Below are 18,315 nucleotides of genomic sequence, written 5' to 3'. Positions count from 1 at the left end.
ACTAATAAGCCTTCCTCTTAACAGTTCAAGTATGACAAAAAAAATGAGAACTTTCAAACAATGGTTTTCTTCAGCTCAGAGATAGGAAAAGCAAAAAGTCAAAACTATTAAGAGTTATAATGTTTATTTCAAACTAAACATGGTTTTGGAACTAATTGGCATAAATCAGTAAGTTCTACAAATGGAAAAGAAATAATTCACTCTTCATCATGGTCAATATCAAATCCTTACTTTCACAATGTACTTGGAAATCATTTTTAAGTGTGCCTTGTACCACTCCCTATTGGATTTATTGCCTTAGTTGCTAGAAAGTTGTAGCACCAAGACCCATTTAATGACATTATGAAAAGTTGAGGGACTTGGAAATATTGTGCATGAGCACTAAGTGTGATTGGCTATCTAAAAATCTCTGTAATATCAGCAATAGAATATGGTTGCATCAGCTAGATAAAGAAAAAGGCTCTTTCAATCCTATCTACCACTATGTTTCAATAGTCTTTAATTCATCTAATGAATACAAAATGTTCATCAAATAGGTGCTCACAAAATAGGCCAAAACTGACAGACCTAGTACTGTTTTCCGGTGTCTACTACCCTTACATATATTCATCTGACAGACACAACGGACCAATTTCTGTTTACTACTTTTTATTCATCTGTCAGAGAAAAAATAATTACATTGAAAATATTCACATATTCAAGGATGGTTACCTCAAAGAATACCTTAGACTACACAAATAAGAGGATCCTTAAAAATCAAGCAGTGTGTAATGTTTTCCAGAAGAAAAGCCAACGGATGGCAGCTTGGGATTTTTCCACAATCCTAATTATATCATAACTATGTGCAAATTGGGTATTTAGCAATCTGAACTAGATGGAGTGTTTTAATTGGCTCTACCTCTAACCAGAGATGAAGCCTGGGAACACGTGTTCCTGCACACAAAGAACAGGGTGAGCTTATCCCTAGATGACGTTGAACCTCTCTAATCAGGCTGTGGCATAGATACATGGGCTCCCTTTCATTCCTCTCACTGGTATCGACTGACAAACAAGGAAAGGGCAAAGATTCACTGCCATGTTGTCTTTGAAAGTCCTGGCTCTATAGAAGTTGGCTTCGTGAATATCCTTCACTTTACCAAATTGCAAGATCTGTGGATCCCAGCCAATCTCAGGGACAAACTGAGTAGGAAATCAGTTCAAAATGTAGGAGCAGAAAAACAGTGTGTGAGACGTTCAAGACACAGTTTCAAATGCCTTCTCATTAAGGCTGATGGACTGTGGTCCAAACAGAACTGACAAAAGAGTTAAAAAAAATCACTGAGAAAGGACAGGTGACTCAATTAAACCTACTTAAAACAGAGTCGGGTATAGTGGCACACAGCTTAAATCCCAGTGCTCAGAAAGGAGAGGCTAGTAATCTTTGTGAATCTCAGTCCAGCCAGGGTCACATAGATAAACTTTAACTCAAAAGCAGATGAAAAATATCCTCCAAACTTCGTTAAGTAATTAGTATGGATCAGCTTACAAAACGATAGTGCCAACAATTAAAGAAGTAAGAATGAAGTTTTAAAGGTATCTTCCCCTATAGAGACTGTAGTTTTAAATGTGTTAGCATTATCTAAATCAAATATATCAGAGTTAAGGAGATATCTCAAATGAAGTCCAGTCAGTTACTAGTAGAACAGGGTTGGACTTGTCTTATGACAGGAACAATTTCTACTGTTTTCATAAACAGGGTTACAGACCCTGGAGTCAGGGAGTATTATGTCTAACTTCTTACTTTTTCCTTTCATCGGGTGTGGGGTCTTAACAGATTAATTAAAGTCATTGGAAGAGATATCCATATGCATGTGTGTGCATGTTCCTATGTAGAGGTGTGGAGGGGCTTTGTGTGTGTGGTTGCTCAGACCCCTCCTATGGAGCTCAGATGATAATAACACTGATGTCGGCCCCTGCCTTGACTTTAAGGAAGCTTTTTGTCCATCTCCAAGGAAGATAGGATAGATGGTCTATTGGTTCACAGCTCTTCACCTATCTCTGCTTCCTGCCTTGTGTAGCAACTCTGGTTTAGAGGTATGCTTGTTACTATGTCCAAATTTACAGGTATCCTAAAAATGCTAACTCAGTTCTTCCTGCCTATATTGTAAATATATTATTTGCTTGGATGTTTACACAGCCAGTCAACTTTTATATGTGGATTTCAAATTATTTTCAGTTCTAAAAAGCAGTAGTTACCATCATCTTTCAGGTGGCTATAAGAAATGGCCACTCTTCAAAACACAGCTATTTGATTAATGTTTATGATGTGGCAACTGTCTGGGATTAACAGAAACAGAAATACAAGTGTATTTAACTATAATATAACTTTCTAGCTCCAACAGGGCTTGTCCCATGGTGAGAGAAGTCCTGTAAACTGCTTATAGGAACCATCTTTATCTCCCTCTTTTGCCTGCCTCTTCCTCAACCCCAGATCAGGCATCAGTCTGTGAAGGGACTGATTCAATTGCCACAGACTCAGGAGGGACAACATAGTAAGAATCAACACTATTGTTGTCTCTGACCATAGGAGCATGAACCATCTTATAATTAAAGTACACGAGGCAGTATAAATTTGTTCTGGGGTATCAGATAACTCTACCTGGAAATGATCCCTCTCCATAAATAGGGCCTAGAACATAAACATCTTGCTCTTTGGGAGAATCTTTAATCCTTATCAGTAGGTGGCAAAGGAGGAAAGCCATACGCTGGCTCTGGCCATTTTTTATTGTTGTTGTTTTTGTTTTTTCCTAAATCATCTTTAAAGATCTATGCTCACAGCAGCTGGTGAGATAGCTTAGCAGTTAAAAACATTTGCTATTTTCACAAAGGACCACAGTTCAGTTCCCACATCATGCATCTTACAATAGTGTGTGACTCTAACTCCACGTGTTTCAATAACTTTTCTTGAGCTCCCATGGATGCCTGTATACACACACACAAACACAGACACACAACTGCAAACACACACACACACACACACACACTAAATCTCTGAAATAAAAAAGATATCACACTGAACTGTCATCACTCAGAACAGTATTTCACTTTTATTCGACTTAAAGAAGCTTCAGTTGGGGTTTCTGCTACTTGTAAATGAAAGCATCCTAACAGATTCCTGCTCTGACAAACTCTGTAATTGCTATTGATCAATTCTTCTGTGGAAAAGTCAGAAAATCAGCTCTTCTGGCTTATCTAATTCATCATATGATTGTGAGTGCTAAGTGGGTCAGACACATTAAAATACATTCGTTACTGCCCATCTGTTGCTTTCTCCTGATTATTTGATTATTTTTCTTTTTGGTTACTTTTCTTTTAAGTGGAGTAATAGTAGATTAATGTAAGTGATATAATGAAGTGGATTTGGGATGTAACTGTTGCTGGATCCTCTATTCTAAACACTTCTGGGTCTTAGGTTATTTTCTCCTTTGGAAACTAAGTTAGCTATTTACTGAAATGTGTTTTTCCTTGTTGCATGGAAGCAATAAGTAAAAAAAATAAGAAAGAAGAAAGAACAATATAACAGTATTGGAGGGAACTTATAATAATTTAGTAAGTAAACACCTGCTTCTCTTCAATCAAGGACTTGGAGGTTTCATAATTGGTACCATGTAAATCTGTCCAGAAATAAAATATATTCTCAATGAGCAACGCTATTAACCACAGAATTCTTGTTGAATTCTAATTCAGAATGGTTTGGCACACAGATTTTAATCCACTGAATTACATCTATGGGGAGCATGACTCAGACACGGTAGAGCTTCTTGGTGTTTGTTTCCAGGCAATTGTGCCTCCATACTAGTTGGCAATCAATATGTCTCATCATAGCAAAAAAAATTATGTTGTACAGTGATCAACATAGTGCAGTCTAGAGATCAAGGATTTACCTAATCTGTTTGTTCTCTTGGTGCCTGGAACTCAAGAGACAGAATACTGATGCCTGAAGCTGATACACTACCTCTTAATTAAGGTGTTAGATTCTGTTTCATGGTTTGGGGTGGATTCTATGTTCTCAACAGTGTATATAATATTCTGAACTGCCAGAAACAAGTTTAGTCTAATCATAAACATAGTAATGTTAATGGAGCAAAACTCTGGTTTACATGTATAATTAACTTATTTTCCTTTTCTTCATATAAAAATGATAGTGAGTTCCATCCATTTGCCTAAGAATTTCATGATGTCATTGTTTTTAATAGCTGAGTAGTACTCCATTTTGTAGATGTACCGCATTTTCTGTATCCATTCCTCTGTTAAAGGACATCTGAGTTCTTTCCAGCTTCTGACTATTATAAATAAGGTTGTTATGAACATAATGGAGCATGTGTCCTTGTTGTATTTTAAGCATCCTTTGGCTATATGAGCAAGAGTGGTAGAGCTGGGTTCTCAGGTAGATGGAATTAGAAGATATCATCCTGAGTGAGGTAACCCAATCACAAAAGAATACACATGATATGCATTCACTAACAGTGGATATTAGCCCAAAAGCTCTGAATAAACAAGATATAGTTTAGAGAACACATGAAAGTGAAGAATAAGGAAGACCAAAGTGTGGATGTTTCAGTCCTTCTTAGAACAGGGGCTGAGGGGAGGCAAAACAGTCACAGGAGGAAATATGGAGACAATGTGAGGAGCAGAGACTGAAGGAAAGGCCATGCAGAGACTGCTCCACCTGGGGATCCATCCCACATGCAACCACCAAACCCAGTCACTATTGATGTCAAGAAGTGCTTGCTGACAGGAGCCTGATATGGATGTCTCCTGATAGTCTCTGCCAAACCCTTACTGATACATATGAGGATGCTTCCAGATAACCATCAGACTAAGCCCAGGAACCCCAATGGAGGAGTGTGAGAAGGAACTGAAGGAGCTGAAGGGCTTTGCAACCCCATAGGAAGAACAATAATATCATCCAACCGGACACCCCAGAGCTCCCACCAACCAAAGAGTACATATGTTGGGACCCATGGCTCCAGCCACATATGTAGCAGAGGATAGCCTTGTTTGGCATTAAAGGGAGGAAAGGCCCTTGGTCCTGTGAAGGCTCAATGCCCCAGTATAGGGGAATGCTAGGATGAGAAGGCTGGAGGAGTAGGTGTGTAGCGGGGGAAGCACCCTCATAGAAGCAGGGGGAGGAGGAGGGGATAGAGGTTTCTGGAGGAGAAACTGAGAAAGGGGATAACAGTTGAAATATAAATAAGGAAAATATATAATCCAAAAAAAAAAAGGCCCAAGCAAGAGGATTATAGACTGAGCCCAGCCCGGTGCGCTCTCTCTCTCTCTCTCTCCTCTCTCTCTCTCTCTCTCTCTCTCTCTCTCTCTCTCTCTCTCTCTCAAAATAAATGAGTATAAACAAAGCAAAAAGGTGACTAACAAGATATTGAACAAATGAAGAAAATTGGTAGTAAGATGTAAGTGCAAACGATATTCTTATGAACAATGAAGAAGACAAGAAACACCCAAAGATATCCTCAAGAAGAAAAGGTGGAAAATAACAGACTGTATTTCTCAGAGCGGCAATGAATTATACTGCAAGACAAACTTTTAAATTGTGGTTAGGTCCTTAAGCAAAGTTGTGATGTTGGGGTAAGGCAACCTCAGATCAAAAGTTGTTATTTGAGGATTAAGTGATGTGGGCCTGAGGTTTAAAAAATGAGAATAATTTTACCAACTCCAATGGGTGTTCCAACAGATTTGGCGATGATGGGAGGGGGAGAAAACTAAGACATGCATTCCAAAATATCACTACTTCATGCTGAAAGGTACCAGAAATATTCCCCAAACTTGAATGTCATGTCTCATGAGAACCAATTTCATCCCAAGGGTCAATACAGAGAGTCCCCTTTTTATTCAGCAGCTCTAGATCTTTGATAGTTTTAGAAATATCATTGAGCAGCCCCTCATCATGGAGTAAGTACTGATAATGCTGATGACAGGATATTTTCTTGTGCACATAATAGCATGGGATGACTTTAAACTACTACCTAAGAAGGCATACTTGCCTATTTTGAGTCTGTAGGTGTAACGAAACCATTTATTATATTTTCAGAGATGCAGAAATCCATTGCTTAAACAAACATTTTGAAGGAAACAAGTATTCAGTTACAGCCATGGTATTTGTTAAACTCTAAGGAGGACAGAGAGAGAGAGAATAAGAGAGAGAGAGAGAGAAGAGAGAGACTATGGTGTCAGGCTATCTTTCCACATTTGATGAAGAAGAAAAGGGCATTCAATAATATCAGTAGTATTTACAAAAGTGAAAATTGAATGTTTTTCCTATTTTGGAAATGGCTTAGATACATACAGTATGTGAAAAAGATATTCTTCTATGTCCATTTTTAGAAGTAAATTAAATTTTCTTAAATGATTTTAAGTTTTTGCCTCTTGGAGAACGCACACACACACACACACACACACACACACACACACAAACAAAACCAACATCATTTTGGATAATATAGAAAATGTAATATCTACCTAAATGTTTATATATCTACACACATAGTCAATCAGATTTACTGTACTCAATTATTGCAATCCATAGTTCTCTTTGTTGCAAATATGTATCCTCAGCCCCATTCAAAGCCTTGAGAATGAAGACAGGCCACACAGCCGATGTGCAAAACTACACCAACCTTGGTAGAGATGCCTGAATTAGCTAGACTCATTTCAGTGTAACAGATAACCAAAGTAAACCAAATTAACAAACAGAGATAAAAAAACAAAAAAGTAATAAAATGGGCTTAGGGTTTTCAGGTTTCTGTCCACTGTCCCTTAGCTTTGTATTTTGGGGCTGGTGGGAGAAGGAAGCATCATGGCAAAGGGAGTGGCTACAGTCACTTCATATTCATCAAAGGAAAAATCCACCAAGATGAACTCTCAATCCTAAATATCTATGCCCCAAATACAAGGGCACCTACATACGTAAAAGAAACCTTACTAAAGCTCAAAACACACATTGCACCTCACACAATAATAGTGGGAGATTTCAACACCCCACTCTCATCAATGGACAGATCATGGAAACAGAAATTAAACAGAGACATAGACAGACTAAGAGAAGTCATGAGCCAAATGGACTTAACAGATATTTATAGAACATTCTATCCTAAAGCAAAAGGATATACATTCTTCTCAGCTCCTCATGGTACTTTCTCCAAAATTGACCATATAATTGGTCAAAAAAAACGGGCCTCAACAGGTACAGAAAGATAGAAATAATCCCATGCGTGCTATCAGACCACCACGGCCTAAAACTGGTCTTCAATAACAATAAGGGAAGAATGTCCACATATACGTGGAAATTGAACAATGCTCTACTCAATGATAACCTGGTCAAGGAAGAAATAAAGAAAGAAATTAAAGACTTTTTAGAATTTAATGAAAATGAAGGTACAACATATCCAAACGTATGGGACACAATGAAAGCTGTGCTAAGAGGAAAACTCGTAGCTCTGAGTGCCTGCAGAAAGAAACAGGAAAGAGCATATGTCAGCAGCTTGACAGCACACCTAAAAGCTCTAGAACAAAAAGAAGCAAATACACCCAGGAGGAGTAGAAGGCAAGAAATAATCAAACTTGGAGCTGAAATCAGCCAAGTAGAAACAAAAAGGACCATAGAAAGAATCAACAGAACCAAAAGTTGGTTCTTTGAGAAAATCAACAAGATAGATAAACCCTTAGCCAGACTAATGAGAGGAAATAGAGAGTGTGTCCAAATTAACAAAATCAGAAATGAAAAGGGAGACATAACTACAGATTCAGAGGAAATTCAAAAAATCATCAGATCTTACTATGAAAGCTTATATTCAACAAAACTTGAAAATATGCAGGAAATGGACAATTTCCTAGACAGATACCAGGTACCGAAGTTAAATCAGGAACAGATAAACCAGTTAAACAACCCCATAACTCCGAAGGAAATAGCAGTCATTAAAGGTCTCCCAACCAAAAAGAGCCCAGGTCCAGACGGGTTTAGTGCAGAATTCTATCAGACCTTCATAGAAGACCTCGGACCAATATTATCCAAACTATTCCACAAAATTGAAACAGGTGGAGCACTACCAAATTCCTTCTATGAAGCCACAATTACTCTTATACCTAAACCACACAAAGACCCAAAAAGAAAGAGAACTTCAGACCAATTTCCCTTATGAATATCGATGCAAAAATACTCAATAAAATTCTGGCAAACCGAATCCAAGAGCACATCAAAACAATCATCCACCATGATCAAGTAGGCTTCATCCCAGGCATGCAGGGATGGTTTAATATATGGAAAACCATCAACGTGATCCATTATATAAACAAACTGAAAGATCAAAACAACATGATCATTTCATTAGATGCTGAGAAAGCATTTGACAAAATTCAACATCCCTTCCTGATAAAAGTCCTCAAAGAATAGGAATTCAAGGCCCATACCTAAACATAGTCAAAGCCATATACAGCAAACCAGTTGCTAACGTTAAACTAAATGGAGAGAAACTTGAAGCAATCCCACTAAACTCAGGGACTAGACAAGGCTGCCCACTCTCTCCCTACTTATTCAATATAGTTTTTGAAGTTCTAGCCAGAGCAATCAGACAACAAAAGGAGGTCAAGGGGATACAGATTGGAAAAGAAGAATTCAAAATATCACTATCTGCAGAAGATATGATGGTATATTTAAGTGATCCTAAAAGTTCCACCAGAGAACTACTAAAGCTGATAAACAACTTCAGCAAAGTGGCTGGGTATAAAATTAACTCAAATAAATCAGTAGCCTTCCTTTACACAAAAGAGAAACAAGCCTAGAAAGAAATTAGGGAAAGGACACCCTTCATAATAGACCCAAATAATATAAAGTACCTCGGTGTGACTTTAACCAAGCAAGTAAAAGATCTGTACAATAAGAACTTCAAGACTCTGAAGAAAGAAATTGAAGAGGACCTCAGAATATGGAAAGATCTCCCATGCTCATGGATTGGCAGGATTAATATAGTAAAAATGGCCATTCTACCAAAAGCAATCTACAGATTCAATGCAATCCCCATCAAAATACCAATCCAATTCTTCAAAGAGTTAGACAGAACAATTTGCAAATTCATCAGGAATAACAAAAAATCCAGGATAGCTAAAACTATCCTCAACAATAAAAGGACTTCAGGGGGAATCACTATTCCTGAACTCAAGCAGTATTACAGAGAAATAGTGATAAAAACTGCATGGTATTGGTACAGAGACAGACAGATAGACCAGTGGAACAGAATTGAAGACCCAGAAATGAACCCACACACCTATGGGCACTTGATTTTTGACAAAGGAGCCAAAACCATCCAATGGAAAAAGGATAGCATTTTCAGCAAATGGTGCTGGTTCAACTGGAGGTCAACATGTAGAAGAATGCAGATCGATCCATGCTTATCACCCTGTACAAAGCTTAAGTCCAAGTTGATCAAGGACCCCCACATCAAACCAGATACACTCAAACCAATAGAAGAAAAACTAGGGAAGCATCTGGAACACATGGGCACTGGAAAAAATTTCCTGAACAAAACACCAATGGCTTATGCTCTAAGATCAAGAATCGACAAATGGGATCTCATAAAACTGCAAAGCTTCTGTAAGGCAAAGGACACTGTGGTTAGGGCAAAACAGCAACCAACAGATTGGGAAAAGATCTTTACCAATCCTACAACAGATAGAGGCCTTATATCCAAAATATACAAAGAACTCAAGAAGTTAGACCATAGGGAGACAAATAACCCTATTGAAAAATGGGGTTCAGAGCTAAACAAAGAATTCACAGCTGAGGAATGCCGAATGGCTGAGAAACACCTAAAGAAATGTTCAACATCTTTAGTCATAAGGGAAATGCAAATCAAAACAACCCTGAGATTTCACCTCACACCAGTGAGAATGGCTAAGATCAAAAACTCAGGTGACAGCAGATGCTGGCGAAGATGTGGAGAAAGAGGAACACTCCTCCATTGTTGGTGGGATTGCAGACTGGTACAATCATTCTGGAAATCAGTCTGGAGGTTCCTCAGAAAATTGGACATTGAACTGCCCGAGGATCCAGCTATACCTCTCTTGGGCATATACCCAAAAGATGCCCCAACATATAAAAAAGACACGTGCTCCACTATGTTCATCGCAGCCTTATTTATAATAGCCAGAAGCTGGAAAGAACCCAGATGCCCTTCAACAGAGGAATGGATACAGAAAATGTGGTACATCTACACAATGGAATATTACTCAGCTATCAAAAACAATGACTTTATGAAATTCGTAGGCAAATGGTTGGAACTGGAAAATATCATCCTGAGTGAGGTAACCCAATCACAGAAAAACACACATGGTATGCACTCATTGATAAGTGGCTATTAGCCCAAATGCCTGAATTATGCTAGATGCCTAGAACACATGAAACTCAAGAAGGATGATCAAAATGTGAATGCTTCACTTCTTCTTTAAAAGGGGAACAAGAATACCGTTGGCAGGGAATAGAGAGGCAAAGATTAAAACAGACACAGAAGGAACACCATTCAGAGCCTGCCCCACATGTGGCCCATCCATATACAGCCATCCAATTAGACAAGATGGATGAAGCAAAGAAGTGCAGGCCGACAGGAGCCGGATGTAGATCGCTCCTGAGAGACACAGCCAGAATACAGCAAATACAGAGGCGAATGCCAGCAGCAAACCACTGAACTGAGAATACGACACCCGTTGAAGGAATCAGAGAAAGAACTGGAAGAGCTTGAACGGGCTCGAGACCCCATATGTACAATAATGCCAAGCAACCAGAGCTTCCAGGGACTAAGCCACTACCTAAAGACTATACATGGACTGACCCTGGACTCTGACCTCATAGGTAGCAATGAATATCCTAGTAAGAGCACCAGTGGAAGGGGAAGCCCTGGGTCCTGCTAAGACTGAACCCCCAGTGAACTAGATTGTTGGGGCGAGGGCGGCAATGGGGGGAGGATGGGGATGGGAACACCCATAAAGAAGGGGAGGGAGAGGGATTAGGTGGATGTTTGCCCGGAAACTGGGAAAGGGAAGAACACTCAAAATGTATATAACAAATACTCAAAGTTATAAAAAAATTAACCAGAACCAAAAACAGTTAATTATCAAAATATGTATCTATAATACATAGCCCTCTTAATTTAGGAAAAACAACTAAAGACTTTGGTAGAGTTTGGGAGCCTTTACTTGGAGATTTGGGGGAAATGTGGCAATAAAGACTGAAATGGCTTATGAACACAAATTCTCCTGTCAGTAACTTGCACATACCACGAGATTGTGCCCAGTGATGGAGGTTCCATTAGTGTCTCCCACTGGCAAAAAAGCACATAGGCCTTAAAGACATTGCCTAACACTTGTAGCATTTTGGATAAAAATTGTTATCACCGAGGGGCATACATACATTCCATTGATGTTATGCTAGTCTACTTCCTGGCCTAATGCTTTCATTGCAAGAGTGGTAAGTTACATTCTGACCTTTCCCTGCATTATACTCTTGATATTAAATAGTATGTTTAAAATTCTTTTGCATGCATAATTATTCACACAAATTGTGAGCTTCCAAACTGAGAACTGTGCTGCCTTTCCCCAGTATTTATCTTTTGAAATGTTCAAAATAACATATTGACAAAGGTGTATGCTTTGGAGAGTCTTTAACGAAACATCTGTGATAAGATTGTTGCTATAGCAACTGGTTTATTAAACATTAAAATTAATAACTCCAACAACCATTTAGGCTGGCATGAAAGGAAAACTTTATAAATGTAATTGAGGTATAATAAGAAATTATCACTCTCAAAGCAGGGGGACCTCCTCCCTGGTGCCTTCTGGGATCCTAGTCATCTGCGACAAAAGTTAAGATGGGTGCTTGAGAGAATAAATTCTGACTCACTTTTGAGTCCTTTTTCAAATCTTCAATAGGTGTTTGTTTCTTTCAAGACCTTTCTAGATCTATCCACACTATATCAAACAAAGATTCCATTGTAATTTTTGTGGCTAAAACCTTCTACCTCTCATTCTAAAAATATTAATATATTAACATTTAAATTATTCTTAAACAGTTAAAACATGATTTTTTGCTTTTTAGTCTAATCTTATTAGATACTTGCTTCTATGGAGTTGTTTTGCTTTATTTGGTTTAGAAATAAATTAATTATTTTTACCTTAGAAATGTCATCTTCTTTTAACTTTAAAATAAATTGGAATACATTTGTAGGCATTTAAAGAGATTGGGTCCCTTACAAGTAGTTTTAAGAACTGATGGATGATTGAAGCTTTTCTTTTCTCCTAAGTGTTGTCTATATTAGCAATGCCATTAGCTTTTTATCTTCAATACTGTCTGTCTACAGAACCTCTCTGTCTGTCTGAAAGGTACATTTCTCTTGGAAGAATTCAGTCTTCTCATTGGAAAATCTAATATCCTCTGGAAATCTCTTAAATTCTCATAATATTTCTGACTTAACATGTGCCAAAATGTAAACATACATTGGCCCAATACTCTGTAAGTTTCCTGAGTTAATAGAGAAAATCCTTGCTTAGATTATGTGCAATATTATAGGAACACTCTAGTGATGCTTCTAGGAAAGATCCTTACTTATTTTCGTCTATGCACCTATGTTTTTCAAGCACAAATTGAATGTTACCAGATGAACATGAAGTTAAATAATCATTAATGCTACTGAGAAAATAAAAACAAAACTCCATATCAGTTCCCAGAAAAAAATCATTAAGGAATATCAAAATTTTGTCTCATGCCAACACACCATCAATTCAGGAGCAAAAATATTGAAAGACTCATCCTGATTCAAACTTATTCTACCACAATTTCAATTTCAAGTCAAATGAAAACCTTCTCCATCTTTCCATATGTGGTGAAAACAGACAAAGAAAGGTGCTTTATTTTGTATTTTCTGAAGTATCACAGCTATAAACAAAACCGTGTCCTTTTCCCCAGGAATCAAGTACAGGAGCCCCACCATTAGTAAGTACCTCTTTTGGAAACAGACCCCTTGAAGAAGTATTTAAAGTTAATTGAGGCCATACGTCAGGTCCCAAGTATGTTAAAACTGCTGATCTCAAGAGATGAGGAAGAGGATGGAAAGCACAGGAAAGGCAGAGAGACACGAACAAAAGCTCACAGTTTGCTCTAGGATAGTTCTCACAATGAACAACTTTGAGACCATTTTGATCTTGGAATTATGGATTCCAGAGCTGTGGGAAAAGTTTTTGCCTCTCATGTGGTATTCTGGTACAATATCTGGGCTGAGTGGAACTGTAGCTAGTGATGAGTTTTATGCCTTTCTGACCCCGATTGATATCATAACTTACTTACATGTGTTTGCCCAATTTCTAATTGTCCAAGAAAGTTAAAAAAAAGTATTGATTCTATGTTATATTAACTACTTTAACTCATTTCTCATATTCCAAAGAGTAAAGTGTTATTTTTTGTCTGTGTTTTATAGAAGAGAATAACAACAACAACAAAAATCACAAAATTGTTACAAGACTCCATGAGACTAGATGAGTACTAAAATAAAATTATTAAAATTAAATTGAGGGACAACATAATTAAATTATATTAAATTAAAGGTGAGGAGATAAGAAGTGGACATGTCTGGTTGTATCATGTGGTGTTTTTATGATGCAGACTCATGTAATGTTTGGTGAAGATCTGTGAAAGGACTTGGTATTTGGAGAGAGTATAATAGAACACAACAGACAGTGACAGAGCACTTGCATTGCTAGCCATGCAATGCTTCCTTGGTCTTATGACTTCACTTGTCTTCACTTTGTTGAGAGAGGCATGGCAGAGAACTTCTGGCATTCTGGTCGACTCTGATCTGATTCATTCTGGTTCGGTGGAGGCCTGGCTACATTTGTTGGATTGTGCCACCCCTGAGGATTCATGTTTGGTAACACTTTTGAACTGAACTGTTGGTGTCCTGACACTACTAGACTGCTGGTATCATGACAATGAAAATTGGAATCGCCACCCCCCCTCCCCACGCCAAAAAACAAAACAAACAAAAACAAAACAAAACAAAACAAACCTTCTAAACATGTTCAAATTCCCTTGTCCTAATTACCATCTTTTCTCCACTACCTGTGGACAGTAAACTAGAAGGAAGGTCAAACCATTTAAGAACCCACACGAAGTAAGTTTTGAAGTTATCTAAGCCTATAGAGATGCTTTCTTTTTGTATTGGATATTGTATGTATTTACATTTAAATGTTATTCCCTTTCTCCCATCTCCCATCCCCTCTCCCCCTGCTTCTGTGAAGATGCTCCCACTCCCACCTCAACACCCTGGCATTCCCCAACACTGGGGAAACGAGCCTTCACAGGACCAAGGACTTCTCCTCCTATTGATGCCAGACAATGCTATCCTCTGTTACATATGTTGCTGGAGTCATGGGAACTTCCTTGTGTACTCTCTAGCTGATAGTTTAGTCCCTGGGAGCTCTGGGGGAGGGGGGGCTGGTTGATTGATATTATTGTTCTTCCTATGGGGTTGCAAAGTCCTTCAGCTCCTTCAGTCCTTTCTCTAACTCCTCCATTGGGGTCCCTGTGCTTAGTCTGATAGTTGGCTGCAAACATCCTCACCTGTATCAGTAAGGCTCTGGCAGAGCCTCTCAGGAGACATCCATATCAGGCTCCTGTCAGCAAGCACTCCTTGACATCAGCAATAGTGACTGAGTTTGGTGGCTGCATATGGGATGGATTCCCAGGTGGGGCAGTCTCTGAATGGCCTTTCCTTCAGTCTCTGCTTCGCTCTTTGTCCCTGTATATTCTCCCACAAGTATTTTATCCCCCCTTGTAAGAAGGACTGAAGCATTTCTGACCATTATGAAGAATACTTTCATTTCAAACTAAGAATATGTTTTCCTGATGTTGTGTGCAGTAGCAATCTTTACCTAAACCTATGAGCAAGTTAATTTCTCTACTACCATGTTCCTCACATGTATTTCTCCATTCATCTGCATGCCTTGCTCTGACATCACGAAGCCAAGCCATATTGGAGGAATACTGGCCTATTCTGGAATGTGGTAACACCCAAGGTATGAAGCTGCAAAGACAGAACACTGCTGGTGTTAGAGTCTCCAGTTGCTCCTTGCTTAGTTGTACTTTTGTCCTTGGGTTCATGTTTTAGTCTAGGGAACTTGTTGTCTAGAGAAGAACTACTTAGTACAGCTTAGAAGAAACAAATAGAGATCAGTGGCTCTTGAGCATCACACTTGGACACACTGCACATACCACAGTCTCCTATCCCAGGGTAGTATTAGGCATCAGAATCCAGTTGCCTGCTGTTGTAGAGATCTGCTAAGAGAGTTTCCTCAAATCTCATTACTGATGAATTATTTTTAATAAAAAGAACAACTCCTGTGAGTGTCAAAACAAAGCAGCATCTTCCATATGTGTCAAAATAAAAGAAATACGATGAAACTGATAAATTCTTATTATCACATTAGACACTTTCAAACATAATCTCCTTTATGAGCCCATCAGGAAAGCTCTAACAGACCTTAGTTTCCATGATAATATTTCGCTCCTAACCCCAAGAGAATTCCCTTGAATGCTTTAATGATGTATTTGAAATAGTTGTGGTTATCTTAGCAGAAATTCCGCATTGGGCTGCCCCATGATGCATTGTTTATATTTTTAATAAAACTCTCCTCCATATGACAACAGGCAAGCTTAACTGGGCCCTTCTTTATTTGTAGGACAATTGACACTGAGGTGAATGTGAGGATTATGTCTTTTCATCTTCTCATGATGCAAAGACTCAGTCAAGAGGCCCCACACAGCCTTGCTAGCTGCTGCAGATCAAAAGTCCTAAGAAAACAAATACTCGTTATTTGCTGCTCATGTAGACTTGCAATCACATGCTGTTTCATGGTATGCTTTAAAATTCTGCTAGTCATTAAAACAACAGCAAACAGCAGACGACAACAACAACAAAATGAAACCAGTGGTTCATTTACAGACCTGCCTAGAATGTCACATGGATGCATGGAGAACCTCTCACAGCCCTCAAGACGAATAAATGGCTGAGATGTCACTCTTTTAATGTATGGCCAAGGGTCTCTTGCTATAAGATAAACAAAGCTTATTTTAAAATAAAAATAGGTGAATAGTAAAAACAGCTGCTATTAAAGAAAGCTAATCACACACACGTGTCCAGTAAAGTTACTAGATTTGCTTTCCTCGTCCGTTTATTTTGTACACGAGTAGAAGAGTCAAATCTACTTTAGAGATAAAACCACCCATACAGCGATTTTCTCACTCACTCCACAGACATACCTATGTCTATGTTATGGCAAAATAGCAGCTCTTCCTTCACGCCTCTGGACCAACCCAGTCAGTGTCACTCCAGAGGTGGACCATGCCAAACCACCTGGTGGTGGCACTACGTGTGAGCAGCCATCTTTAGGCACAGGCAGGATTTTGCTTCACCACACAAGAGTCTTTCAACACACTAACCAAGCAATCAAAATTTTGTCACACCTAGGGAATGGTTTATGACACATTAGTCCAGTGGGGGTGGGGCAGGAATAAAGAACCAAAACTAGAAAGGAAATAAATAGCAAATCCAACGTTCATTAGAGACTGGACTCCACTTCTACTCATAGACAGACGGACGTTAGAATTCATCAAAAACAATGGTATTAAACTTTCTAGGCACCCAGAGTATGCTAATTGGAATAAACAAAATTATTTTGAAGCAAGTTAATGGACTCTTTATGCTTTCTAAACAATTTCAGTTGTTTATTTATCTTGCTCATCAAACACCTACTCAATACCTGGATCTATTCCATTCTCATTGTCGTAAAGAAGAGTCTGTTTGTTTAGGGAAGACACACCTTAAACAAATACGCCCATGTTACTGTTATTCCAGGTGCTAATCTATTGAAGAAAAGAAAGAAGGGTAAGAAAACACAGCTTGTGAGTGACTTCATGCTGCATGGTAGCCAGTGTAGAAAAAGCTACTTCATAAAATGGAGGCTTTGTTTTTGTTTTGCTTTGTTTTTAAATATGAGTTTGACTTGAACTTTTTATTTTTTGAGAATTCCATCTGTGAATAGGTTGTATTTATATCACGTTCCAACTTCCTCCTTCAACTTTTCTGATGTCCCCACAAACATCTCCTGTCAAATACATGACCTCTTCTCCTATAATTACTTTTATATAAATATGTTTGTGTATACACACACACACACACACACACACACACACACAACCTATTGAGTCCAATCACTGTTACTCATATGTACATTCAAGGACTGATCATTTAAGACTGAGAAAGCTATCAATGGGCTCCTCACTGGAGAAAATTGAATTTCTTTCCTTAGAAGCCATTGATTGCCTCTCAGTCTTCCTCCAATGCTGGGGTCTTATCACGTTTTCCCTCATAGGTTGGCATGTAGATTGGATGACTACTGTGCAGGTTCCATGCAGGTACCTATACTACTGAGATTTAACGGATGCAGTTCTCTACCATCTTAGAAGGTACTATAGCATAGCAGTAGTCTTGGTCTTCTAACTCATACAGTATTTCAGTACCTTTTGCATGATCTTCCTCTTTTCCTTAGGTGTAGCATTGTATTATAAATGCTTCAATTAGGGCTGGCCATGCATGGTAAGTTATTCTCTATATTTTGACCAATTTGTACCTCTGCAGGAGCCTCCCTCTGCTACAAACAAAGAAAATGGTGATGCATGTTTAATCTGAAGGAACAAACCAAATTAGTAGAGATGTTTATAACTATAAAAATATCCCAATTCTACATCACTTGAAGTGAAAACAAAACTAAGAAGTTTTTATTAATACTGAGACAGCATATTTGTAAAATGTTGTTTTCTTATTTACATATATATTCCCCCTTTTCATGAAGATACCTTACCATAAAGGAAAGATCATAATGTAGATATCCCATTGAAGGCTGAGAACTCTACACTCTCTTATTTCTGTACCTTAAATACTTCTTGGCATCTGTGCTAGTTTTCATCTACTACAAGAGTAAGCTTCTCAGATGAGTACTGAGAGAAATATTAATCTGTGTATTTAGCGATATAGCATTAGAAATTGGTTTAGTGTTGTTTACATAGCACAATAGTTTTAACTTGTCCCTTAAGCCTTATGAGATGTCTAGCCACTGGTTCTTGGCATAATAATGTTCCCTAGTATGAGTGTCATCCTGTGAAAAGGGCACTAAATCCCACTCAGAATGGAGATGGTGCTTTTCATAATACTCATATCAGTATTT

This window comes from Rattus norvegicus, chromosome 16 (assembly GCF_021556685.1).
Source record: "Rattus norvegicus strain SHRSP/BbbUtx chromosome 16, alternate assembly SHRSP_T2T, whole genome shotgun sequence".
NCBI lineage: Eukaryota > Metazoa > Chordata > Mammalia > Rodentia > Muridae > Rattus > Rattus norvegicus.
The sequence above is the reverse complement of the archived record's forward strand: the minus strand, read 5'-3'. Positions refer to the sequence as shown.